Genomic DNA, 27,341 nt, shown 5'->3' on the forward strand with positions numbered 1-27,341 from the left:
GAGCTTGTTTGGGTTTGACTGGATATTATAGAAGGTTTATTCCAGATTTTGCTATGATAGCTGCTCTTTTAACTGATCTTACAAAGGCAAAATCACCAGTGATGGTTAAATGGTCTACAGAAGCAGACAAGGCTTTTAAGCATTTAAAAGATGCCCTGTGTGCCTATACAGTTTTGGTAACTCCATATTTTTGTAAAGATTTTATAGTGCAGACTGATGCTTCTGATGTTGGTGTGGGGGCTGTTCTTTCCCAAGTGTACCAAGGGGAGGAGCATCCTGTATTATTTCTTAGTAGAAAATTAAACCAACAAGAGAAAAATTACTCTATTGTTGAAAAGAATGTTTAACTATTAAGTGGGCTTTGGAGTCTCTTCGGTACTATTTGTTGGGGAGGAAATTCAGGTTGATTACAGATTAAACTCCTCTCAAATGGATGAGTCAGCATAAGGAGAGGAATGCAAGAGTGACTAGATGGTTTCTTAGTTTGCAGCCTTTTCATTTAATTGTTGAGCACAGAGCAGGTCTTTTTCAGGGCAATGCTGATGGTCTTTCAAGGGTACACTCTTTAATGTCTATGGTTGCTCACTCCACCAAGTGTGAGCTGGGGGGAGGAAGTGATACAGAAAGTCTGGTTTGGTGATAGAGGGAGTATACAGTATATTAGACCAAGTTTAATACATTTCACTTTACCATTTTGCTAAGAAACCCCAGGGAAGTGATTAGTGTTTTTTAGTTGTGAATACCTTATAGCTGTTAAAGACAATTAAACTCAGGTGTGGCTCATGTTTACTGCTCCTAGGGTTTAAAAGTGAAGCATTTCTCTAGCTAAGTATATTACAGCCAGGCAGGAGGCCTGATATGATGTGTTGTGAAAAATATTTTGTACTAAACGATTTTCTGGATTTCTGTTTGCTGTTACATTCTGTAAAGGACATTTGTGTTGCTGCAGAAAATGCAGACAGAGATTTGCTGTTTTGGAAGCTTGTGCAAAGAAGTTTGACCTTTTGCCTTATCTGTGAACAAACTGTATGCTGCTGTTAAAGTCACCTTGCTATTTATGGAAGAAAATAAAGTTTTGAAAACTGGATTGTCCTCTATTGCATTTAAACCCTAGATGACAGTGGTTGCCAAAGATCCTTGTTACAATATACAGGGAGTGCAGAATTATTAGGCAAATGAGTATTTTGACCACATCATCCTCTTTATGCATGTTGTCTTACTCCAAGCTGTATAGGCTCGAAAGCCTACTACCAATTAAGCATATTAGGTGATGTGCATCTCTGTAATGAGAAGGGGTGTGGTCTAATGACATCAACACCCTATATCAGGTGTGCATAACTATTAGGCAACTTCCTTTCCTTTGGCAAAATGGGTCAAAAGAAGGACTTGACAGGCTCAGAAAAGTCAAAAATAGTGAGATATCTTGCAGAGGGATGCAGCACTCTTAAAATTGCAAAGCTTCTGAAACGTGATCATCGAACAATCAAGCGTTTCATTCAAAATAGTCAACAGGGTCGCAAGAAGCGTGTGGAAAAACCAAGGCACAAAATAACTGCCCATGAACTGAGAAAAGTCAAGCGTGCAGCTGCCAAGATGCCACTTGCCACCAGTTTGGCCATATTTCAGAGCTGCAACATCACTGGAGTGCCCAAAAGCACAAGGTGTGCAATACTCAGAGACATGGCCAAGGTAAGAAAGGCTGAAAGACGACCACCACTGAACAAGACACACAAGCTGAAACGTCAAGACTGGGCCAAGAAATATCTCAAGACTGATTTTTCTAAGGTTTTATGGACTGATGAAATGAGAGTGAGTCTTGATGGGCCAGATGGATGGGCCCGTGGCTGGATTGGTAAAGGGCAGAGAGCTCCAGTCCGAAACAGACGCCAGCAAGGTGGAGGTGGAGTACTGGTTTGGGCTGGTATCATCAAAGATGAGCTTGTGGGGCCTTTTCGGGTTGAGGATGGAGTCAAGCTCAACTCCCAGTCCTACTGCCAGTTTCTGGAAGACACCTTCTTCAAGCAGTGGTACAGGAAGAAGTCTGCATCCTTCAAGAAAAACATGATTTGCATGCAGGACAATGCTCCATCACACGCGTCCAAATACTCCACAGCGTGGCTGGCAAGAAAGGGTATAAAAGAAGAAAATCTAATGACATGGCCTCCTTGTTCACCTGATCTGAACCCCATTGAGAACCTGTGGTCCATCATCAAATGTGAGATTTACAAGGAGGGAAAACAGTACACCTCTCTGAACAGTGTCTGGGAGGCTGTGGTTGCTGCTGCACGCAATGTTGATGGTGAACAGATCAAAACACTGACAGAATCCATGGATGGCAGGCTTTTGAGTGTCCTTGCAAAGAAAGGTGGCTATATTGGTCACTGATTTGTTTTTGTTTTGTTTTTGAATGTCAGAAATCTATATTTGTGAATGTTGAGATGTTATATTGGTTTCACTGGTAAAAATAAATAATTGAAATGGGTATATATTTGTTTTTTGTTAAGTTGCCTAATAATTATGCACAGTAATAGTCACCTGCACACACAGATATCCCCCTAAAATAGCTATAACTAAAAACAAACTAAAAACTACTTCCAAAACTATTCAGCTTTGATATTAATGAGTTTTTTGGGTTCATTGAGAACATGGTTGTTGTTCAATAATAAAATTAATCCTCAAAAATACAACTTGCCTAATTATTCTGCACTCCCTATATATATATATATATATATATATATATATATATATATATATATATATATATATATATATATATATATATATAGGTATAGATATACATTGTTGTACCAAAATACCATAATATATAGAAATATGTATTTAATAATAAATAGAACATATTCTGCTATGTGAAGAACATTTGAATGTAGAATATCAACATTTTCATGTTTGTTAGCACACTCTAGAATATGTAATTGGGTTTAAGCTTGAGTGGGTTGTTAGATTTTTTTCTTCCACTTTTCTTGCTCCATTGACTTCTATGGCGGAATACATTAATGTAGTCATGATTTTCTAAGTTCCGCGTTTTGTGCGCGAGTTAGTATGCAAGTGAAAACTTTTTACTTTAACTTGTAATACGAGCGCTACCTAACGAGCGTAAAAAGCTTACTTCTAGCAGAGTTAGCGCGCGTGTGGAAGCGATAAATAGATCTCCACTTGTAATCTAGCCCAATATAAGCTGTGAATAGAAAAAGCAAAACTATGAAAGGATTTCACTCTGGTTGAAAAGTGGTTGCAGTCACATATGTGAAAGACTTTAGGAAGATGGTAGGCTTCTCTAAAAAGGTAGATTGTAAGGCTTTGAAACTAGGGGAGAGTCTCCAAAGGGAATTAGGAATTCCATATGACAGCAGCAGCATGGGAGATGTCTAGCAAGAGCAAATGAGGGGAGTAGATGATGGAGACAGAGATATCAGAACAAATAGAAGATGTTTGGGTAGCAGGGTATTTGAGACACAAGCTGAAATATATGCTTACTCAGCTAAGTCTTCTAGTGGGATCTGCAATTAAAGTTTTTTTATTTTTATTTTTTAATTGAGCCTGTAGGCTTTTGGAAGGCATAGAAGAAGCTGGCACAAAACAGCAGCAGAGTATGAGCAACTGGTAAAATAGATGAATCTGACATTTAACACAGACTGGTGACAAGTGGAGACAGTCTGTAGATATATAGGCCAGATGGAAAAGGGTTGCAGTTATCAATTTTGAATATCATAAGTGAGCAGATCAGAATTAACGCTGTCTCTTGTGGAAAAGAAAGTCCCATGGGTTGAAGCAGAAAGATTTGATAAGGGTGTGAGGGGTTAAGGTAAGACCAAGGTAAAATATAACTTTCAAGATTGTGGATTGATATGTTGGCCTGACTGTACAGTTATCAGCAGAAAATGATTTGTCTGGTATTGCAGCATGGCAATTGGTTTGTAATAATTTCTAACATATATTTATAATGATTAACAAAAGAAGATGTAAAATACATGTAAGATTACTATTCATGAATAGCAAAGTAAATTGGTATAAGCTACTGTCACATACAAAAAACAACAGTGATTTATAATTATGATGCACAATTAACAGCACTGCATTCATTTGTAAGGTTTTGTTTTTTTTAGCTTTGCTTTGAACCAACATATTTTTTATTTCTAGTTAGTTCTAGTTAATTATCTTTTTCATTTTTGATCATTCCATTCTACTGGAAAACACTGTTTATTATATATATATATATTTTTATATATAATATATATATATATTATCTCACAAAAGTAAGTACACCCCTCACACGTTTGCAAATATTTTATTATATCTTTTCATGTGACAACACTGAAGAAATGACACTTTGTTACAATGTAAAGTAGTGAGTGTGCAGCCTGTATAACAGTGTAAATTTGCTGTCCCTTCAAAATAACTCAACACAAAGCCATTAATGTCTAAACCACAGGCAACAAAAGTGCGTACATCCCTAAGTGGTCAAAATTGGGCCCAAAGTGTCAATATTTTGTGTGGCCACCATTATTTTCCTGCACTGCCTTAACCCTCTTGAGTATGGAGTTCACCAGAGCTCCACAGGTTACCACTGGAGTCCTCTTCCACGCCTCCATGATGGCATCACAAAGCTGGTGGATGTTAGAGGCTTTGCTCTCCCCCACCTTCTGTTTGAGGATGCCCTACAGATGCTCAATAGGGTTTAGGTCTGGAGATATGCTTGGCCAGTCCATCACCTTTACCCTCAGCTTCTTTAGCAAGGCAGGGGTTGTCTTGGAGGTGTGTTTAGGTTCATTATTATGTTGGAATACTGCCCTGCAGCCCAGTCTCTGAAAGGAGGGGATCATGTTCTGCTTCAGTATGTCACAGTACATGTTGGCATTCATGGTTCACTCAATGAACTGTAGCTCCCCAGTGCTGGCAGCAGTCATGCAGGCCCAAACCATGACACTCCCACCACCATGCTTGACTGTAGGCAAGACACACTATATATATATAGTTCCAGTGGAGATCCAGCATTCACTCCAGTATAGCAACCGCTGGGGTGCACTCAAAAGTATCATACACAAAGTTCACAATGGAGGCACTCTCCGTCTTCCGAACCTAAACACAATGTTTAATGAGTAAATGTTTTTGGGGTCTCCCCCATTCTCAGACTTACAAACAATAAAAATTACCTGACTTATAAAGTGTTACCTGCACCAGTAAAGATGGATATTGCAGCATCCCCATTGCGCAACTGCGCATGTGCATGAGTCCGTACAGTAGCCCGGACTGTTCAAGAAAAGAAAAAACACCAAAATCAAAATTAAAAAGGCTCGGCACCCATGTAGTGATAACGCTACATAGAAGGATCCAATTACATACTCAAGAGGGATGTAAGAGATAGCTCATACAACACATATTAAGTGTAATGAAACAACATAAACATCCTATGAGCAAGATATATACAGAAATAAAAACAGCGATATTAGCGATCTCACTAACCATGTTTGGCTAATATATATAGGAATGCTGAGCTACAATAGACAATGAAAATGAATTCTGAGATTCACAAAATAGAAATAACAGTGATATTAGCAATCCCACTAAGTAATGCTAACTAGGATAATATGACTATTATGTGGGCTACACGGCTCTTAATGGTACACCAGCTAAGGCTAAGAATACATCAAAGTAAAATATTAGACATGTATATTAGCCACTATTGTACAACTGATTGGAACTGTCAGGATGCTAACGAGGGGGATGTGGTCAATGATGATAACTTGTAGATCTTTCACTGTATGGTGCCCTTGTAAAAAATGTCTAGCGACAGGCTGATCAGATTTACCATCATTGATGGCAGCTCTAATAGATGACCTGTGGTTCGCCATCCTTGTGCGTGAGTCATCCTGGGTCTTACCCACGTAGAATTTGCCACAAGGACAGTGAAGCATGTAGACAACATATCTTGTTGTACAAGTGACCCCTTATTTCAAGGTTTTTTTTGGACCATGGGTGTGTGAAAAACTTGCTCTGGGTCATGCCACTACATGTAATGCATGCACTGCACTGGAAGCACCCATTTTTTGTAGTGTGTAACCAAGTCTTGGAGACAATATGGAGACAATCTTGGAGACAATATGGCACAATTCGAGACTTGTGGTACCAACTTATTCTATGATGACCGAGTAAGATTGTTCCACAGATATATAGATTACCTTTTCATCATCTAGAGGGGTAGCCCATCTGACCTGGAACTATAGTTTAGTGTTCTCAACACAGTGAATGAAAATTTAAAATTCAAGATGCCATTCAATGACCATATAATTGACTTTCTGGACTTGAGTATCTACAAGTCTGAATCTGGATTACAAACCACATTGTTCCAAAAGGATACGGATAGGAACTCCATCCTTGAAATCACGAGTTGTCATCCTCTATATCTAAATTTTTTTTTACCAAAATCACAGTTTAAGCGTGTGGTGCACAACAACAGTGATGATGGTGTCAAGATTAAACAGATTAATGAGATGAAAAATAAATTCTGCAATTGAGAATACTGCATGAAACAGATGGGGCATGCATATACAGATGCTATTGCAATGGCATCTGTATATGGCACAAGCACTTGAGAAAAAAGAGAACTCTGAAAAAGATAAGGGAAGATTGGTGTTCTCTACCACATTTACTCCTGAAAAAATAAATTTATCCAGGGCCTTATGTGAACACTGGAAGGTTATCTCCAGGGATCCCACACTACCTTTTTGTGACATGGACATGCCCCTGATTGGGTATAAGAGAGCAACCTCTCTACAAGACATGTTGATGCGCCCTGACCATAAACCCAGTTACACCACCAAGACTTGGTTACACACTACAAAAAAAATGGGTACTTCTGGTGCAGTAGATGCACTACATGTAGTGGCATGACATAGAGCAAGTTTTTAGCACAGCCATGGTCCATCAAAAAATTTGAGATCAAACATAGGGTCACTTGTACAACAAGATATGTTGTCTACTTGCTTCACTGTCCTTGTGGCAAATTCTATGTGGGTAAGACCCAGGATGACTCATGCACAAGAATGGTGAACCACAGGTCAGCTATTTGAGTTGCCATCAATGATGTTAAATCTGATCAGCCTGTCGCTAGACATTTTTTACAAGGGCACCATACAGTGACAGATCTATGATTTATCACCATTGACCACATCCCCCCTCTCCCAAAACGGGGAGACAGGGGTAAACTACTACTCCAAAGGGAGAGCAAATGGATCCATATTCTGGACACATTAACCCCCAAAGGTCTTAATGTCCATTTGGATATGCAATCTTTTATCCAGGTATAGAATGTGCTAAAAAGTTTTTCATTGACCTATGCTATATATAATAGATTACATTTGCCCTAATTTTTTTTTTTTTTTTTTTAAGAAATAGCTATATCTATCTACACATCTCTCGTTAGCATTCTGACAGTTCCAATCAGTTGTATAATAGTGGCTAATAGACATGTCTAATATTTTACTTTGATGTATTCTTAGCCTTAGCTGGTGTACCATTAAGAGCTGTGTAGCCCACATAATAGTCATATTATCCTAGTTAGCATTACTTAGTGAGATTGCTAAAATTGTTATTTCTAGTCTGTGATACTCAGGATTTATTTTCATTGTCTATTGTAGCTCAGCATTCCTACATATATTAGCCAGACATGTTAGTAAGATCGCTAATATTGCTGTTTTTATTTCTGTATATATCTTTCTCATAGGATGTTTGTGTTGTTTCATTACACTTAATACGTGTTGTATGAGCTATCTCTTACATTCCTCTTGAGTATGTAATTGGATCCTTCTATGTAGCCTTATCACTAAATGGGTGCTGAACCTTTTTAAATTTGATTTTGGTGGATTTTTTTACAGTACGGACTCATATGCATGCACAGTTGCGCGATGGGCACGCTGCAGTATCCGGCTTCACTGGTGCAGGTAATACTTTATGTCAGGTAATTTTTATTGTTTGTAAGTCTGAGAACGGGGGAGACCCCGAAAACGTTTATTCATTAAACATTGTGTTTAAGCTTGGAAGACGGAGAGTGCCTCCTTAGTGAACTTTGTGTATATATATATATATATTTTAACCACTTGTATGTTTCTTTTATAATTTGTTTGTTTTCTTTTTATGTTTACGTTCACATAAGAAGCACAATAATATTCTGGTTTAATTAAAAGGCAGCTCAGATCTCTGAAACTATCTAGAAATACACTTAACAGAAAATGTATTTATCATTGCAATTCGGTGTCTAGACATTTAAAAAATCTTAATTATGCTAAATAATATGAAATTATTAATTCAACACAAATAGATATTGGATAAGTGAAATAAAAGCTGCATTCCAAAAATGCTAAAAAAGTATCAGCAATACATAGTATGAATCAATATTTTACTTTTGCTCTAGCTACATGTTTGTGTTTTTTTGTGTAAGAAATAGAAAAAAATATTTGTCTTTAGTCTTTTGCATTTCTATCCAATATGATAAGAAAATATGGTCAGGTTGGCTAATTGCAATGAAATTGAATGATATAGAAAGGAAGCTAAAACCACATACTGTATGTTGAATTCAAAATTTTTGCAATGGAAATTCTAAGAGAGTGGAGTGGGGTAAATTTTATATACAGCTCTAGGACATTCATTGAAATTAGTTGATTACTGTTTTAGTAAAGAGTACATATGGCATGTGACCTTAGTGTGTAGCTATACAATATAGAAACAAGTATTAGACATATTTCTCTTATTACATAGTAACATTCATGTATGCTAATGATTTATGTATTTTATTCCTTAACATAAATTGATATCTTTCATGAAAGAGAAAGAAGAAATATTGAATGTAAACAGTTTTAAATAAATCAATATTTATCATTGAAAAACAAATATATAAAGAGATCCTGATTAAAGAATTTCCTGACATGGTTTGAGTACATACTGCAATATCACAGAAACAAGGGAATGTGTATTTGTTTAATCAAACAAATGCAAATCCTAAAATGCAATTAATCTAAATGACCTTTCAAATTCACCTATTGCGTTCAATTAAAAACATCAATATAAAAACAGCACTGGTTCTTTAATGTTGCATTAAATATAATAAACATTTATCTGTTTTCTTAAATAATTTGATTACTTTGGTTTGAAAGCTTATTTGCAGCTGATCTTTTTGCCATATTAAGCTGTTATTTATATTATATTATAATTGTTATATTTATACAATTATATTATATTTATACATCAAATCTATTTTTTTGGGGGGAGCAAGTCCATAAAGGGTCATCATAGGTATGCATGTTTTATCAAAAATATTAAATTACAGTATTTAAACACATTTTAAATATTTAGGTCAAATTGTGTAAATGATAAAGACTATGGAGAACAATCATACGGCTAGATTACGAGTTTTGCGGTAAGAGTGGCTCGGTGCTAACTTGCAAGTTATTTCCACAGCTCACCTCCCTATAGCGCTGCTATTATAGGTTTGCATAAATCCGGCGTTAGCAGGCAATATTGCAGTGTTGAGCAAAATTGAGCTCAATACCGCACTCAAATACCAGCGCTGCTTTTTAGCTGGTTTTACGTGCTCGTGCAAGATTTCCCCATAGACATCAATCGGGAGAGCTAGCTAATAAAAAGCCTAACACCTGCAATAAAGGAACATAAAGCTCTGTAACGCTGCCCCATTGATTCCTATGGGGAAACAAAAGTTATGTTTACACCTAACACCCTAACATAAACCCCAAGTCTAAACACCCCTAATCTGCTGCCCCCGACATTGCCGACACCTACATTACACTTATTAACCCCTAATCTGCCGCCCCAACATTGCCGCCACCTACATACATTTATTAAACCCTAATCTGCCGCCCCCAATGTCGCCGCCACCTACCTACACTACACTTATTAACCCCTAATCTGCAACCCCAATGTCGCCGCCACATACCTACACTTATTAATCCCTAATCTGCAACCCCAATGTCGCCGCCACCTACCTAAACTTATTAACCCCTAATCATTTCTGATACCTTTACCACCCATTACCTTTTATTATAGTTTTTAGAAGTCCATTTCTAACACAGAACTTGACATGTCCATTACTATGAATACTACCCAAATGTTATCTCTATTTGTCCTTATGCAATTAGCACAAACACAATTGGAAAACAGGTAACAAAAAATAATTTACACAGAACACACAAAGTCCATATTCTGATTAAGAAAACATTTTTCTCTCTAATTTGTCCTTATTAAGATTACCACAAGCATCACAATTAAAGAAAAAAAATGACTTTGCTTTAAAGGGATATTAAACATTAGGTAAAAATGTTCCCTTTAGTTTAGCCTGCTCACAGAATCACAGATACACTTAACCTGCTACAGAGCATGCTAACAATAATAATATTTTAACAAAAACCACTAAATGAAAAAGGTTATGTATATAAAATGCATAATTAAATAATATTGCCTCTTTATAATGACTATCTGTTTATTTAACACACAGTTTAATTTTTCAGCAATATAGACGTGCCCAAATGAAATGCTTATATTATTTATAAGTGCTTGATAATATCTAAGGCAGTGATGGCCAATTTCTCTAAACACAAGTACACTTCTCTATACACCAGATAATATTTTAGAGGCTTTAAGGGCCGCATACAAATGAATGGCTATAAAATACACAATAATATACAATTGTACAACTTATACAACACACTGCTATGTATATTTATAGCATGATACCTTATTGCACCAAGCACTCTCGTTAAGAAGTCCGTGAATAACAAGCACACTGATGCACTTAAAGTTAACCATACATCTCAGAACATAGCAAAAGGCACACTTTAACTATCAGGTTTACTTACGGCTAGATTTAGAGTTTGGCGGTAGCCGTCAAAACTGGCGTTAGGGGGTCCTAACGCTGGTTTTTACCGCCGCTGGTATTTGGAGTCAGTCATTAAAGGGTCTAACGCTCACTTTGCAGCCGCGACTTTTCCATACCGCAGATCCCCCTACGCCAATTGCGTATCCTATCTTTTCAATGGGATCTTTCTAATGCCGGTATTTAGAGTCATGGCTGAAGTGAGCGTTAGAAATCTAACGACAAAACTCCAGCCGCAGAAAAAAAACAGGAGTTAAGAGCTTTTTGGGCTAACGCCGGTTCATAAAGCTCTTAACTACTGTGCTGTAAAGTACACTAACACCCATAAACTACCTATGTACCCCTAAACCGAGCCCCCCCCCCCACATCGCCGCCACTCGATTACATTTTTTTAACCCCTAATCTGCCGACCGCACACCGCCGCCACCTACGTTATACTTATGTACCCCTAATCTGCTGTCCCTAACACCGCCGACCCCTATATTATATTTATTAACCCCTAATCTGCCCCCCTCAACGTCGCCGACACCTACCTACACTTATTAACCCCTAATCTGCCGACCGGACCACACCGCTACTATAATAAATGTATTAACCCCTAAAGCTAAGTCTAACCCTAACACCCCCCTAAGTTAAATATAATTTAAATCTAATGAAATAAATTAACTCTTATTAAATAAATTATTCCTATTTAAAGCTAAATACTTACCTGTAAAATAAACCCTAATATAGCTACAATATAAATTATAATTATATTGTAGCTATTTTAGGATTAATATTTATTTTACAGGCAACTTTGTAATTATTTTAACCAGGTACAATAGCTATTAAATAGTTAATAACTATTTAATAGCTACCTAGTTAAAATAATTACAAAATTACCTGGAAAATAAATCCTAACCTAAGTTACAATTAAACCTAACACTACACTGTCAATAAATTACTTAAATAATATACCTACAATTATCTACAATTAAACCTAACACTACACTATGAATAAATTAATTAAATACAGTACCTACAAATAAATACAATTTAATAAACTAACTTAAGTACAGATCCATCCTCTTCTTGCGACGTCCTAAGTCCGAATGAAGGTTCCTTTAAATGACGTCATCCAAGATGGCGTCCCTCGAATTCCGATTGGCTGATAGGATTCTATCAGCCAATCGGAATTAAGGTAGGGAAAATATGATTGGCTGATTGAATCAGCCAATCAGATTGAGCTTGCATTCTATTGGCTGTTCCAATCAGCCAATAGAATGTGAGCTCAATCTGATTGGCTGATCCAATCAGCCAATTGGATTGAACTTGAATCTGATTGGCTGATTTCATCAGCCAATCAGAATTTTCCTACCTTAATTCCGATTGGCTGATAGAATCCTATCAGCAAATCGGAATTTGAGGGACGCCATCTTGGATGACGTCCCTTAAAGGAACCTTCATTCGTCGTCTAGTCATCGGAAGAAGAGGATGGATCCGTGCTGGAGGTCTTGAAGATCAGCCGGTGGTCATCCAATGGAAGAACTTAGAAGATGCGGCTTGGATGAAGATGTTTGCCGGTCCGGATGTACTCTTCTGCCCGCTTGGATCAAAACTTCAGCCAGAGGATGGATGTCTTCAGCCCCCCGCTTGGGCTTGGATCAAGACATCGGAGGCTCTTCTGGACAGATCGGGACCCGGTGTGGTGAAGACAAGGTAGGGAGATCTTCAGGGGCTTAGTGTTAGGTTTATTTAAGGGGGGTTTGGGTTAGATTAGGGGTATGTGGGTGGTGGGTTGTAATGTTGGGGGGGGGTATTGTATGGTTTTTTTTACAGGCAAAAGAGCTGAATTCTTTGGGGCATGCCCCGCAAAGGGCCCTTTTAAGGGCTGGTAAGGTAAAAGAGCTTTTCTATTTTAATTTTAGAATAGGGTAGGGCATTTTGTTATTTTATTAGGGGGCTTAGAGTAGGTGTAATTAGTTTAAAATTGTTGTAATATTTTTCTAATGTTTGTAAATATTTTTTTATTTTTTGTAACTTAGTTCTTTTTTATTTTTTGTACTTTAGTTAGTTTATTTAATTGTATTTATTTGTAGGTATTGTATTTAATTAATTTATCGATAGTGTAGTGTTAGGTTAATTGTAGATAATTGTAGGTATTTTATTTAATTAATTTATTGCTAGTGTAGTGTTAGGTTTAATTGTAACTTAGGTTAGGATTTATTTTACAGGTAATTTTGTAATTATTTTAACTAGGTAGCTATTAAATAGTTCTTAACTATTTAATAGCTATTGTACCTGGTTAAAATAAATACAAAGTTGCCTGTAAAATAAATATTAATCCTAAAATAGCTACAATATAATTATAATTTATATTGTAGATATATTAGGGTTTATTTTACAGGTAAGTATTTAGCTTTAAATAGGAATAATTTATTTAATAAGAGTTAATTTATTTCGTTAGATTTAAATTATATTTAACTTAGGGGGGTGTTAGTGTTAGAGTTAGACTTAGCTTTAGGGGTTAAAAAATTTATTATAGTAGCTGTGAGGTCCGGTCGGCAGATTAGGGGTTAATAATTGTAGGTAGGTAGCGGCGACGTTGGGGGCGGCAGATTAGGGGTTAATAAATATAATATAGGGGTCGGCGGTGTTAGGGGCAGCAGATTAGGGGTACATAGGGATAACGTAGGTTGCGGCGGTGTACGGAGCGCCAGATTAGGGGTTAATAATAATATGCAGGTGTCAGCGATAGCGGGGGCGGCAGATTAGGGGTTAATAAGTGTAAGGTTATGGGTGTTTAGACTCGGGGTACATGTTAGGGTGTTAGGTGCAAACTTAGGAAGCGTTTCCCCATAGGAAACAATGGGGCTGCGTTAGGAGCTTAACGCTGCTTTTTTGCAGGTGTTAGGTTTTTTTTCAGCTCAAACTGCCCCATTGTTTCCTATGGGGGAATCGTGCACGAGCACGTTTTTTAAGCTGGCCGCGTCCGTAAGCACCGCTGGTATCAAGAGTTGCAGTGGCGGTAAATATGCTATACGCTCCCTTTTTGGAGCCTAACGCAGCCCTTCTGTGAACTCTAAATACCAGCGGTATTTAAAAGGTGCGGGAGAAAAAAAGCTTGCTTTGCTAACGCACCCATTTGGCCGCAGAACTCTAAATCTAGCCGTTAGATTGAAATTTTCAGTTTTCCCCATCTTAAGAAGAAAAGCTGATATTTAAAGTTTGAGAGTGCATTTTCCTATGTTCTGAGAATGGGATACACATGCATGTACCAATATTTTATACACACACAAATATATATGTATATGGTTATGATGTTATCAGTATAACTGAAACTTGGTGGGATGATTCACATGACTGGGCAGTTAACTTAGAGGGGTATACATTATTTAGGAGGGACAGGAATAACAAAAGGGGTGGAGGAATCTGCATGTATATTAAACCTAACCTTAAACCTACAATAAGGGAAGATATTTATGATACAAGTGACAATGTAGAGACCCTGTGGGTTGAAATAAAGAGTGGGGGGAAAAATCCTAAAAAAAATATTTCTAGGAACATGCTACAAGCCTCCCAACATTAGTGACCCGGAGGAAACTCAACTACTTATCAAAATAGGTAAGACTGCTAATAACAGTGCTGTAATTATGGGAGATTTTAACTACCCTGATATAAACTGGGCCAATGAAACTAGTAATTCAGCTAAGGGGGATAGATTTTTAAATGTTCTCAGGGATAACTTCTTGTCACAATTAATAGAGGAGCCAACTAGGAGTTAAGATATATTGGATTTAGTGCTATCAAACAATACAGATATAATATCAAACATAGAAGTTAAAGAACATTTGGGTAACAGTGATCATAACATGTTCACATTTGAAATCTATTTTCAAATGCAGTGTTTTAAAGGCTTAACTAAGACTTTTAATTTCAAGAAAGCAAAATTCAACGATTTAAGGAAATCATTAAATAATTTAAATTGGGACAATGTATTGTCTAATAAAAATACAGAGAATAAATGAATAATATTTAAAAATGTGTTAAATAAATATACATATCAACACATACCATATGGTTATAAAAATAAAAATAAAAAAACAAAGCCGTTATGGCTAAATAAAAATGTGTTAAGAGAAATTAGGAAAAAACGTAGGGCATTTAAATTATTAAAAGAAAATAGTACAGACTCAACATACAATATTTATAAGGAATGTAACAAAGCATGCAAAAAAGCAATCAAATTAGCCAAAATTGAAAATGAAAAATGAATTGCCAAGGATTCTAAGTCTAACCCTAAAAGGTTCTTTAAGTACATAAATAGCAAAAAATCAAAGAAGGATAATATAGGTACATTAAAATGCGTGGAGGGTAGCATGATAAATAATGACAGGGAGAAGGCTGAGGTACTAAACCAGTTTTTTTCTTCAGTATACACAAGAGAGGAACCATTGAATGCTACTTTGGAACAGAATAGAACATGCCAGTCCATACCATTAACTGGGTTTTGTTTAGAGGATATCAGGAAAAAACTGGAAAATATTAAGGTAAATAAAACTCCAGGCCCAGATGGAATACACCCAAGGGTGTTAAGGGAACTTAGCACTGTTATAGACAAACCTTTACTCTTAATTTTTCAAGACTCATTATCCTCAGGCATGGTACCCCAGGATTGTCGTAAAGCTGATGTGGTGCCACTCTTCAAAAAGGGAAGCAGGGATGATCCAGGAAGCTATAGACCAGTTAGTCTGACATCAATAGTGGGGAAGATATTTGAAGGGATTATAAAGGATTATATTGATGATCATATTCGTGTAAACAAGATTATGAGTTCTAATCAGCATGGCTTTAGGAGAAATAGATCATGTCAAACTAATCTAATTAGATTCTATGAGGAAGTAAGTAAAAATATAGATAAAGGGGAATCAGTTGATGTGATATACTTAGATTTTGCAAAGGCATTTGATACAGTGCCACATGAGAGATTAATGCACAAAATTAAGGGACTGGGAATAGCTGAAAATGTTAGCTCATGGATAAATAACTGGATAAAAGATAGGGAGCAACGAGTAGTAGTAAATGGATCATACTCAGATTGGACAAAGGTAATCAGTGGCGTCCCCCAGGGATCAGTACTGGGCCCTGTTCTTTTTAATATTTTTATAAATGACTTGGAACAAGGATTAAATAGCGACATCTCTATTTTTGCAGATGATACTAAGTTAAGTAAGGTCATAAGGTTAAAGCAGGACGAACTCTCTTTACAAAGGGATTTGCTAAAATTAGAACTATGGGCAAGTGAATGGAAAATGAGATTTAATACGGAAAAATGCAAGGTTCTACATTTTGGAAGTAAAAATAAGCAGGCTACGTATTTTTTAAATGGGACAAGACTTAGCCAAACACAGGAGGAAAGGGATTTGGGAGTAGTAATAGATAACAAGCTAAAGATGGGTGCACAATGCAGGGCAGCAGCTTCAAAGGCTAATAAGATACTAGCATGTATTAAAAGAGGCATTGATTTAAGGGAGGAAAGCATAATTCTGTCATTATATAAAGCCCTGGTAAGACCTCACCTTGAGTTTGGAGTGCAGTTCTGGGGACCGATTGCTAAAAAAGATATTGCAGAACTAGAAAAAGTTCAGAGAAGGGCCACAAAGCTAATAAGGGGATTGGAGAAATTAACCTATGAGGAGAGGCTAGTAGCCAAACTGGGTCTGTTTTCTTTAGAAAAAAGGCGCTTGAGAGGTGATATGATTACTTTATATAAATATATTCAAGGCCCATATACAGAGATGGCAGAAGCTCTGTTTATTCCAAGAAAATTGTTTCTAACAAGAGGTCATAATTTAAGGTTGGAGGAAAGGAGATTTAATCTCCTGCAACGGAAACGTTTTTTCACTGTAAGAGCAATAAAATTGTGGAACTCATTACCAGGGTAGTGAATGCCAATACCATAGATACATTTAAAAATAGTCTGGATAAATTTCTGTATATAAACAAAATTCATGGATATGATTGCTAGTATTAAATGGGTCACATTTTAATGGGGTTATTTAAGCTTAACTGGAGCTTTTTGTAAGTATTTTAGATTTGTATAGGTTGAACTCGATGGACTTCAGTCTTTTTTCAACCTTATCTACTATGTTACTATGTTACTATGTATGTTATAGGTGACATTAGGTGGACTGAAAAACGATAGAATTATCTGAAATTTAACCTGGGCATATGGCTTTTTAATAAAAAGGAGCCATATTTTTTTTTTGCTTCCTCATATTTTATTTTATGCCCGAATAATAATATTTTTTCAATAATAAAACGTTTTAAACAGTTTAAAAAATAATAATAAAAATACACACATTTGGTGCCGATTTTTTTTAGTTTGATGGATTTGACCAGAAATTGTATTCACAGTTAATGCAACTGTATTTTTTTTTTAAATCGGGATCCAAAATGTTTTTTGTTGTTGTTGTTTTTAATACCTAACCTATCTTTAAGTGCAAAAATCAGATTCCCCACTTGCAGGGGTTAAGAAAGAATTAAACCATAATGCAAAAAAAATGTTTTCTAAAAAGAGCAGTACAGTCAATGATTTACTACACATGTTTCAGCTCAGATTCAGCCCCCACTGCATAACTTATCAATATAGATTTATATTATTTATGATTAGTGCCAGCCATGTTGTGCCAAATTTGATCCACCTTTGCTTTGACCACTTCCACTTGTTGTAAACAAAAAAAGCCTGCCTAGGCCAGCCCCTGACTACTCTACTTGTCTCTTCTGTCCTCCGCTCCTCCTGGTCCCACTCCCTCTTCCACAGACTGACTGTGACACACTCCCACAGCATAAGATGTCAAGTCAAGTGACTCAGACTCACCACTTACTGACAGTGAAAACTTCCAAGTTCGACTTAAACTCCGCCATCTCCTGCTGCGACTCACACTCCGCACTGCTCTGCTGACAACGACTGGGCTCTTTGCGACAGCCTGCTGCGCACTGAAAACTGGACTGGGTCTGACTCTCTCTAACTAACAGCCAGGCTCCGCCCTCCAGTGCTCCGCCTCCTCCCTTGACCCTCTCAGCACGGTCAGCACCAGTCGCCACCATCCAGCTACTGAATGATTGGAGAATAAAAGTTTATATCCTTCAATCATTCATATGATGTCACCTGGCTGTGCCTGCTGTGTGTGTGCTCTCTCACTACTACTGCCTGCCCTTCCTTCCCTGCCTGAAAAAATAATTGCACCAAAGGCCGGCCCTTGCCATAACTACTGACTTTTAGTTTACGGTACGGATCTTGATGGTATAGGCTGTACCGCTCACTTTTTGGCCGGACAGGCAAACTCGTAATACTAGCGCTATTGAAGTCCCATTGAAAAAAGACTTTTTGAAAGCTGCGGTAGTTACGTTGCATGATGGCCAAAAACGTTTGCGGGACAGATATATCTGCAAGACTTGTAATACCAGCGGTAGTGAAAAAAAAAATAACACTGCTTTTTCACTCATACCGCAAAACTCGTAATCTAGCCGATAGATATTTATTGAATAGGAATATTAGAAGGTATGAAGAAAGTAAAAAAGCTGTATACCCTTAATACATTTAAAACATAAAAAGAGAGAAACAGTAGATTCTGAATTTATTAAAATATGATTAGATATTCAAACCAAGAGACCACAGTCTCTGCACAGAAAATTGAATATTTTGTAAACTAACTTAGCCCTTACTTTAAAGAGACAGGGAAGTCCCAATGAACGTCCACGATTAAAATAAAACAAAAATTTCAAATAACTTTCCAGTTTACTTTTATCTGTATAGATAATTAAAGGGAATTTAAAGTAAAAATGTGTGCCCCCTGGTGGCTTGCTACTGATGTTATTACAACTCGGAGGGGTTGTGGGAGTTGGCAGTTGATCTAGAAGGAACTGATATTACTCTTCTTCTTGTTTTTTAGTACCACCATTACTTTTTTTTATTTACTTACTGTGTGGTTGTTCTGATTTGAAATTGGTTAATATAATGTAATTAGAGCTGTACAACAGCTGTGTCTATGTAGTGAAAGGATTGTGCTGCACAGGTTAACTGACTGTAGAATTTGTAATTGATATTAACAAACACTCTTATATTAATACACTTTTTACCTCTGTGATTACCTCGTATCTAAGCTGCTGCAGACTGCCCCTTATCTCAATGCTTTTTACAAACTTGCATTTCAGCCAATTAGTGCATGAGCACAGTGCTATCTATATGGCACACATGATCTACCTAGGTTTAGCCTTCAAGACTACCTAGGTTTAGCCTTCAACAAAGAATATATATATATATATATATATATATTAATAATATATATTCTTCCCTTTATTTACTAAAGTTGGTTTTGCCCTACTTTTGGAAGCTTTTTAAGTTTCAATTATACTGCAAGCATCTTAGTATTTACACTACTCTATTTAATCTATTAGTAACTGATTTAGGGACGAACCAAAGAAGCCAAGGTTATTGCAATGAGAAAACATACTTCCTATTAATTCAAACAGGTCTATGATATCCTATGTTGCAGCTAAATAATATATATATTGATTTGGACATAAACTTTTACTGTTTCATCTTTAATTATTTATACATTGGCTGACAACAGGGATACCATATGTCATGAACCAAGTCTTCAGACTAAAAAAAAAAAGAAAAGGTCTGGAAGGCATTCTGCTAGGAAGGGCTGTGTGGGGATTTGAACATGTGGCTCAGTGCTTGCCAATCGGTTTGCTTGAGTGTTGAGCCACAGTTCTAGCAATAGCATACAACTTAAAAGATCTTATAAATTACTATTTGTCTTATTTATAATTATACATGTGCAAAACTTCTTAATTTTGGAATAACTCAAAAACCTCCCTATTTAAAGTGTCAGTAAACCATAAAAATAATGTTATATAATTCTGCACATAGTGCAGAATTATATAACATTATATTAGCGCAAACATTGTAAAACCTAATTTCCCCTTTGAATTTTAAAAAAAACTGCTGTTTTACAGACCCACTCTCTGTGATCTTCTGAGCGGGTCTGTTTTTTTCAAACAGCGCATCAGTCCAGCTGTATAGTCACAGCCCGGCCTGACCGCGCCATAGCACTAAGTGCAGCTCGCTCGTGCTCTGTCAGACAGCAGGAGCGAGCTGCACTTAGTGCTATGGCTCTATTATTGAAACCATAGAAGGAGCTGTATCTATTCAGTCAATTTAAATTTAACCACCAGGGCTTAATTAATACAGGTGACACAAATAATTCTACCTATTCTTTATTGCCTGAATGACCCACCTCTCCCCTATTTAAAGGGACACTGAACCCAATTTTTTTTCTTCGTTCTCTTGCTATCTTTATTTGAAAAAGAAGGCCTCTAAGCTAAGGAGCCAGCCAGTTTTTGGTTCAGTACACTGGACAGCACTTGTTTATTGGTGGGTTAATTTTTCCACCAATCAGCAAGAACAACCCAGGTTATTCACCAAAAATGGGTTGGCATCCATACTTCTTGCTTTTCAAATAAAGATACCAAGAGAATGAAGAAAATGTGATAATAGTAAAAATGTGATAATAGTAAATTAGAAAGTTGATGGAATAACATTTGTTAAGAAGGAAACTTCAGGACATTTTGATGGTTTTACATTAAAGGCATAGGGAAGTCCAAAATTAAATGTGCATGATTCAGAGAGAGTATGTAATTTTAAGGATACAAAAAGATACAATATACAGTGCTAGATTGAAAATAACACTTAAAATGTAACAACAAGAACTGATACTCTCCTTTTAGATAAGACCGCAGCCTTCTTACAGTCTCTCCTCTGTGACTGTTTTATAAAAGTGGAAAAATGGCAAATAGATGGCGCTGGTCTGTACAGTGATGTTTCTCTATATGGCAAAGAGAAAAAGGGCTTGAGGTGTGTGTAGGATCCAATTAATATAAGTGCAGTATACTCACTCCATAAATAGTGGGGGTTCAGCTGCAATGTAATGTGTCTCCAGAGTGGTGTGGTTCCCCAGAATAGTTTCAGAATCTCTCAAGAACCTGTTAATAGGTCTGCAAGCAAATGAAGACTCAAAATGACCAAAGGTGTCCAGTAAATCAAGAAACAATAAATAGTAACTTACTCCATAAATAGGAGAATCCGGCTTCTCTCAGCAAAGAAGAATATCAACAGTCTTCCAACTTTGATAAAAAGATATTTATTTAAGCTCAACACGTTTCAACTTTTAGCAAGTCTTTCTCAAGAGCAATATAAAATCAATAAAAGCAAGTAGCTGTGTATGATTGCTGTGTCCACAAGCCGGTTTATATACAGAGGTGATGCTATCCAATTTCTTGTGTAAGACAGGAAGTTGGATTTACAATATACAATGTGAAAAATAAAACAAAATAAAGAATATGGATTGGTGGCAGACTAATTATATACTTAAATTGTTGTTAAACTTTCAATATTTTTGATAAATTTATAGTTAAAATACATAGTCTGGCGTAAATCCGATTTATAACCAATCAGAAACGATATCTATAAGTTGACCAATTGGGACTGACTCGAGATTCAGTCCTCAAACAGGTAGTCAATGGTGCATGTGTTCCTTTTCAGGTCCGGTTGGAGTCATGTGAGTCAAACTGCCAATCCGTGCAAAGTTGTGTGCTAAACGAAGGCGGCCAATCTGTATGGAGTTTGCAAAGCTTTTCAGTCTGCAAGGGAGTTGTTGATAGGTCCATATTTGAGAGGGGAGGATCTTTTGACTTTTGCTTATTGTGTCCTTTATATCGGAATTAAATGCATTTAAATTGTCTAGAAAAAAAGCGGAAAAGATATGAACAGTATTTGTTCTTTCTCATGCATATAAAATATAAGGATGATTTTCAACATATGTTATCGTATATAACTTTGATCTACATTACGTTAGATTTATTACATTCGCAAAGAAACAGCATTTATAGAAAAACAACATATCTCTATATGACATTGTGATGTATATATTCCAACTACAGTAACAGCAAAGATCATTCACTTCAAAAAAATGATTCAAATCCCTATAGTTTGAATAGCGGATCAAAATGTATTTATTTTAAAAAAAAAAATTATAATTTGTTACAAAGAACTTCGTTTCTTATATTTTACCTAAAGATAATAAAAAAGTAAAAAGTAAAAAAGTGCACTTTTGTTAAATAAAAACTTTAAACATTGTGTGTGTAATTACTATTGTGAATATGTGTTTAGACTGTGAGTTATAGTGCCCACTTAGTCTTATTTAGAAAAATGTAACGTAATTTAATATTTAAATGACTCGTGAAATTTAAAGCTGTGATATTTGTAACAATTACATAATCCATAAGTATTCTTACGAGGATACGTAATAAAAAACTAACGGCTAGATTTAGAGTTCTGCGGCCAAAGGGGTGCGTTAGCTACGCATGCTTTTTCCCCCCGCACCTTTTAAATACCGCTGGTATTTAGAGTTCACAGAATGGCTGGGTTTTCAGTGCGTTAGGCTCCAAAAAGGGAGCGTAGAGCATAATTTAACGCCACTGCAACTCTAGATACCAGCGGTGCTTACGGACGCGGCCAGCTTAAAAAACGTGCTCGTGCACGATTCCCCCATAGAAAACAATGGGGCTGTTTGAGCTGAAAAAAAACCTAACACCTGCAAAAAAGCTGCGTTCAGCTCCTAACGCAGCCCCATTGTTTTCTATGGGGAAACACTTTCCACGTCTGCACCTAACACTCTAACATGTACCCTGAGTCTAAACACCCCTAACCTTACACTTATTAACCCCTATTCTGCCGCCCCCGCTATCGCTGACACCTGCATATTTTTTTAACCCCTAATCTGCCGCTCCGTAAACCGCCGCTACTTACATTATCCCTATGTACCCCTAATCTGCTGCCCCTAACAATGCCGACCCCTATATTATATTAATTAACCCCTAATCTGCCCCCCACAACGTCGCCTCCACCTGCCTACACTTATTAACCCCTAATCTGCCGACCGGACCGCGCCGCTATTATAATAAAGTTATTAACCCCTAATCCGCCTCACTCCCGCCTCAATAACCCTATAATAAATAGTATTAACCCCTAATCTGCCCTCCCTAACATCGCCGACACCTAACTTCAAACATTAACCCCTAATCTGCTGACTGGAGCTCACCGCTATTCTAATAAATGTATTAACCCCTAAAGCTAATTCTAACCCTAACCCTAACACCCCCCTAAGTTAAATATAATTTTTATCTAACGAAATAAATTAACTATTATTAAATAACTTATTCCTATTTAAAGCTAAATACTTACCTGTAAAATAAGCCCAAATATAGCTACAATATAAATTATAATTATATTGTAGCTATTTTAGGATTAATATTTATTTTACAGGCAACTTTGTATTTATTTTAACCAGGTACAATAGCTATTAAATAGTTAAGAACTATTTAATAGTTACCTAGTTAAAATAATAACAAAATTACCTGTAAAATAAATCCTAACCTAAGTTACAATTAAACCTAACACTACACTATCAATAAATTAATTAAATAAACTACCTACAATTATCTACAATTAAACCTAACACTACACTATCAATAAATTATTTAAATACAATACCTACAAATAACTACAATTAAATAAACTAACTAAAGTACAAAAAATAAAAAAGAACTAAGTTACAAAAAATAAAAAAATATTTACAAACATTAGAAAAATATTACAACAATTTTAAACTAATTACACCTACTCTAAGCCCCCTAATAAAATAACAAAGACCCCCAAAATAAAAAAAATGCCCTACCCTATTCTAAATTTAAAAAGTTCAAAGCTCTTTTACCTTACCAGCCCTGAACAGGGCCCTTTGCGGGGCATGCCCCAAAGAATTCAGCTCTTTTGCCTGTAAAAAAACACATACAATACCCCCCAACATTACAACCACCACCCACATACCCCTAATCTAACCCAAACCCCCCTTAAATAAACCTAACACTAAGCCCCTGAAGATCTCCCTACCTTGTCTTCACCTCACCGGGTCCTGATCTGTCCAGAAGAGCCTCCGATGTCTTGATCCAAGCCCAAGCGGGGGGCTGAAGAGTGACGTCCATCCTCGGGCTGAAGTCTGGATCCAAGCGGCGGCTGAAGAAATCCATCATCAGGCTGAAGTCGGAAGTCCATCATCGGGATGAAGTCTTCTATCAAGCCGTATCTTCAATCTTCTTTCTTCTGGAGCGGAGCGGAGCCATCTTCTTCCCAACCGACACGGATCCAACCTCTTCAAGCGACGCCTACTCGCTGAATGACGGTTCCTTTAAATGACGTCATCCAAGATGGCGTCCCTCGAATTCCGATTTGCTGATAGGATTCTATCAGCCAATCGGAATTAAGGTAGGAATATTCTGATTGGCTGATGGAATCAGCCAATCAGAATCAAGTTCAATCCGATTGGCTGATCCAATCAGCCAATCAGATTGAGCTCGCATTCTATTGGCTGATCGGAACAGCCAATAGAATGCGAGCTCAATCTGATTGGCTGATTGGATCAGCCAATCGGATTGAACTTGATTCTGATTGGCTGATTCCATCAGCCAATCAGAATATTCCTACCTTAATTCCGATTGGCTGATAGAATCCTATCAGCCAATCAGAATTCGAGGGACGCCATCTTGGATGACGTCATTTAAAGGAACCGTCATTCTTCAGTAGGCGTCGGTTGAAGAGGTTGGATCCGCGTCGGTTGGAAAGAAGATGGCTCCGCTCTGGAAGAAAGAAGATTGAAGATGCGGCTCGATAGAAGACTTCATCCCGATGATGGACTTCCGACTTCAGCCCGATGATGGATTTCTTCAGCCGCCGCTTGGATCCAGACTTCAGCCCGAGGATGGACGTCACTCTTCAGCCCCGCGCTTGGGCTTGGATCAAGACATCGGAGGCTCTTCTGGACAGATCGGGACCCGGTGAGGTGAAGACAAGGTAGGGAGATCTTCAGGGGCTTAGTGTTAGGTTTATTTAAGGGGGGTTTGGGTTAGATTAGGGGTATGTGGGTGGTGGGTTGTAATGTTGGGGGGGTATTGTATGTGTTTTTTTTACAGGCAAAAGAGCTGAATTCTTTGGGACATGCCCCGCAAAGGGCCCTGTTCAGGGCTGGTAAGGTAAAAGAGCTTTGAACTTTTTTAATTTAGAATAGGGTAGGGAATTTTTTTATTTTGGGGGGCTTTGTTATTTTATTAGGGGGCTTAGAGTAGGTGTAATTAGTTTAAAATTGTTGTAATATTTTTCTAATGTTTGTAAATATTTTTTTATTTTTTGTAACTTAGTTCTTTTTTATTTTTCGTACTTTAGTTAGTTTATTTCATTGTATTTATTTGTAGATATTGTATTTAATTAATTTATTGATAGTGTAGTGTTAGGTTTAATTGTAGATAATTGTAGGTATTGTATTTAATTAATTTATTAATAGTGTAGTGTTAGGTTTAATTGTAACTTAGGTTAGGATTTATTTTACAGGTAATTTTGTAATTATTTTAACTATTTTAGCTATTAAATAGTTCTTAACTATTTAATAGCTATTGTACCTGGTTAAAATAAATACAAAGTTGCCTGTAAAATAAATATTAATCCTAAAATAGCTATAATATAATTATAATTTATATTGTAGCTATATTAGGGTTTATTTTACAGGTAAGTATTTAGATTTAAATAGGAATAATTTATTTAATAAGAGTTAATTTATTTCATTAGAATAAAATTATATTTAAATTAGGGGGGTGTTAGGGTTAGGGTTAAAATTAGCTTTAGGGGTTAAAAAATTTATTAGAGTAGCAGTGAGCTCCGATCGGCAGATTAGGGGTTAATACTTGAAGTTAGGTGTCGGCGATGTTAGGGAGGGCAGATTAGGGGTTAATACTATTTATTATAGGGTTATTGAGGCGGGAGTGAGGCGGATTAGGGGTTAATAACTTTATTATAGTAGCGGTGCGGTCCGCTCGGCAGATTAGGGGTTAATAAGTGTAGGCAGGTGGAGGCGACGTTGAGGGGGGCAGATTAGGGGTTAATAAATATAATATAGGGGTCGGCGGTGTTAGGGGCAGCAGATTAGGGGTTCATAGGGATAATGTAGGTGGCAGCAGTGTGCGGTCGGCAGATTAGGGGTTAAAAAATTTTAATAGAGTGGCGGCGATGTGGGGGGACCTCGGTTTAGGGGTACATAGGTAGTTTATGGGTGTTAGTGTACTTTAGAGCACAGTAGTTAAGAGCTTTATGAACCGGCGTTAGCCCAGAAAGCTCTTAACTACTGACTTTTTTCTGCGGCTGGAGTTTTGTCATTAGATTTCTAACGCTCACTTCAGCCACGACTCTAAATACCAGCGTTAGAAAGATCCCATTGAAAAGATAGGATACGCAATTGACGTAAGGGGATCTGCGGTATGGAAAAGTCGCGGCTGGAAAGTGAGCGTTAGACCCTTTAATGACTGGCTCCAAATACCAGAGGGCGGTAAAAACCAGCGTTAGGAGCCTCTAACCCTGGTTTTGATGGCTACCGCCCAACTCTAAATCTAGACCTAAATGTATCCATAGCTTAGGGTGATTTATGAGTGAAAGAAATATAAAAGTGCTCAAAGTCTAATATAGACGCTAAGTGAAAAATACATATAGTAAATATTAATGTATTAAAATTATGTTAAATGATAATATGGAGGACTTGAAAATATAACAACCTGATATTGAGTAAATAAAGGAATTTCTAGGGATATTATTAAATGAATGCCGCTATTTTGATATCTTTATTTAAACCCCAATTGTTATATGTTCTCATGGTGTGAATCCACCATAGTTCTCTTTTGTCTAGTTGTTTCTCTATTGGGCCTCCTCTCCAATGTGTAGACACCTTCTCTATTCCTAACCAAAGGAAATGCTCTTTGTTGAAAACTGGGCAAGAATTACAATGTATGGGTACCCCATGGTTATCGTTTTTTTTTCTATTTTATTCAGATGTTCTAAAATACGTGTTTTTAGGAATCGGGAGGTTTGTCCTAAATATTGAATTTTACAATTACATTGTAAAAGGTAGATAACATTAGTAGTTTTGCATGTAATGAAATTTTTAATTATAAAAGATTTCCCTGTTACTGTCGAGGTGAAGGTTTTGTGAACTCTCTTAGTGTAATTGCAGCCCTTGCAACGGCCACACGTATAGAAACCCTGAAAGTTTGAAATAGATAATGGAATTGGGGGGGTCATTCCTTTTATTAATGAGGGGGCTAGTTTTTGTTTTAAATTATGACCTTTTCTAAAAGTGATCTGTGGTTTGTTTGGTATAATTTTATCCAGAATTTAATCACTTTGAAGAACATGCCAGTGTTTATTTATAATATTTTTGATCTGATGGTGACCTGAATTAAAGGTGGTAATGAATCGGGGAAAAGTGCTTTCTTGTATAGGTTTATTCCTATGTCCACT

Source organism: Bombina bombina, chromosome 2 (assembly GCF_027579735.1).
Source record: "Bombina bombina isolate aBomBom1 chromosome 2, aBomBom1.pri, whole genome shotgun sequence".
Lineage (NCBI taxonomy): Eukaryota > Metazoa > Chordata > Amphibia > Anura > Bombinatoridae > Bombina > Bombina bombina.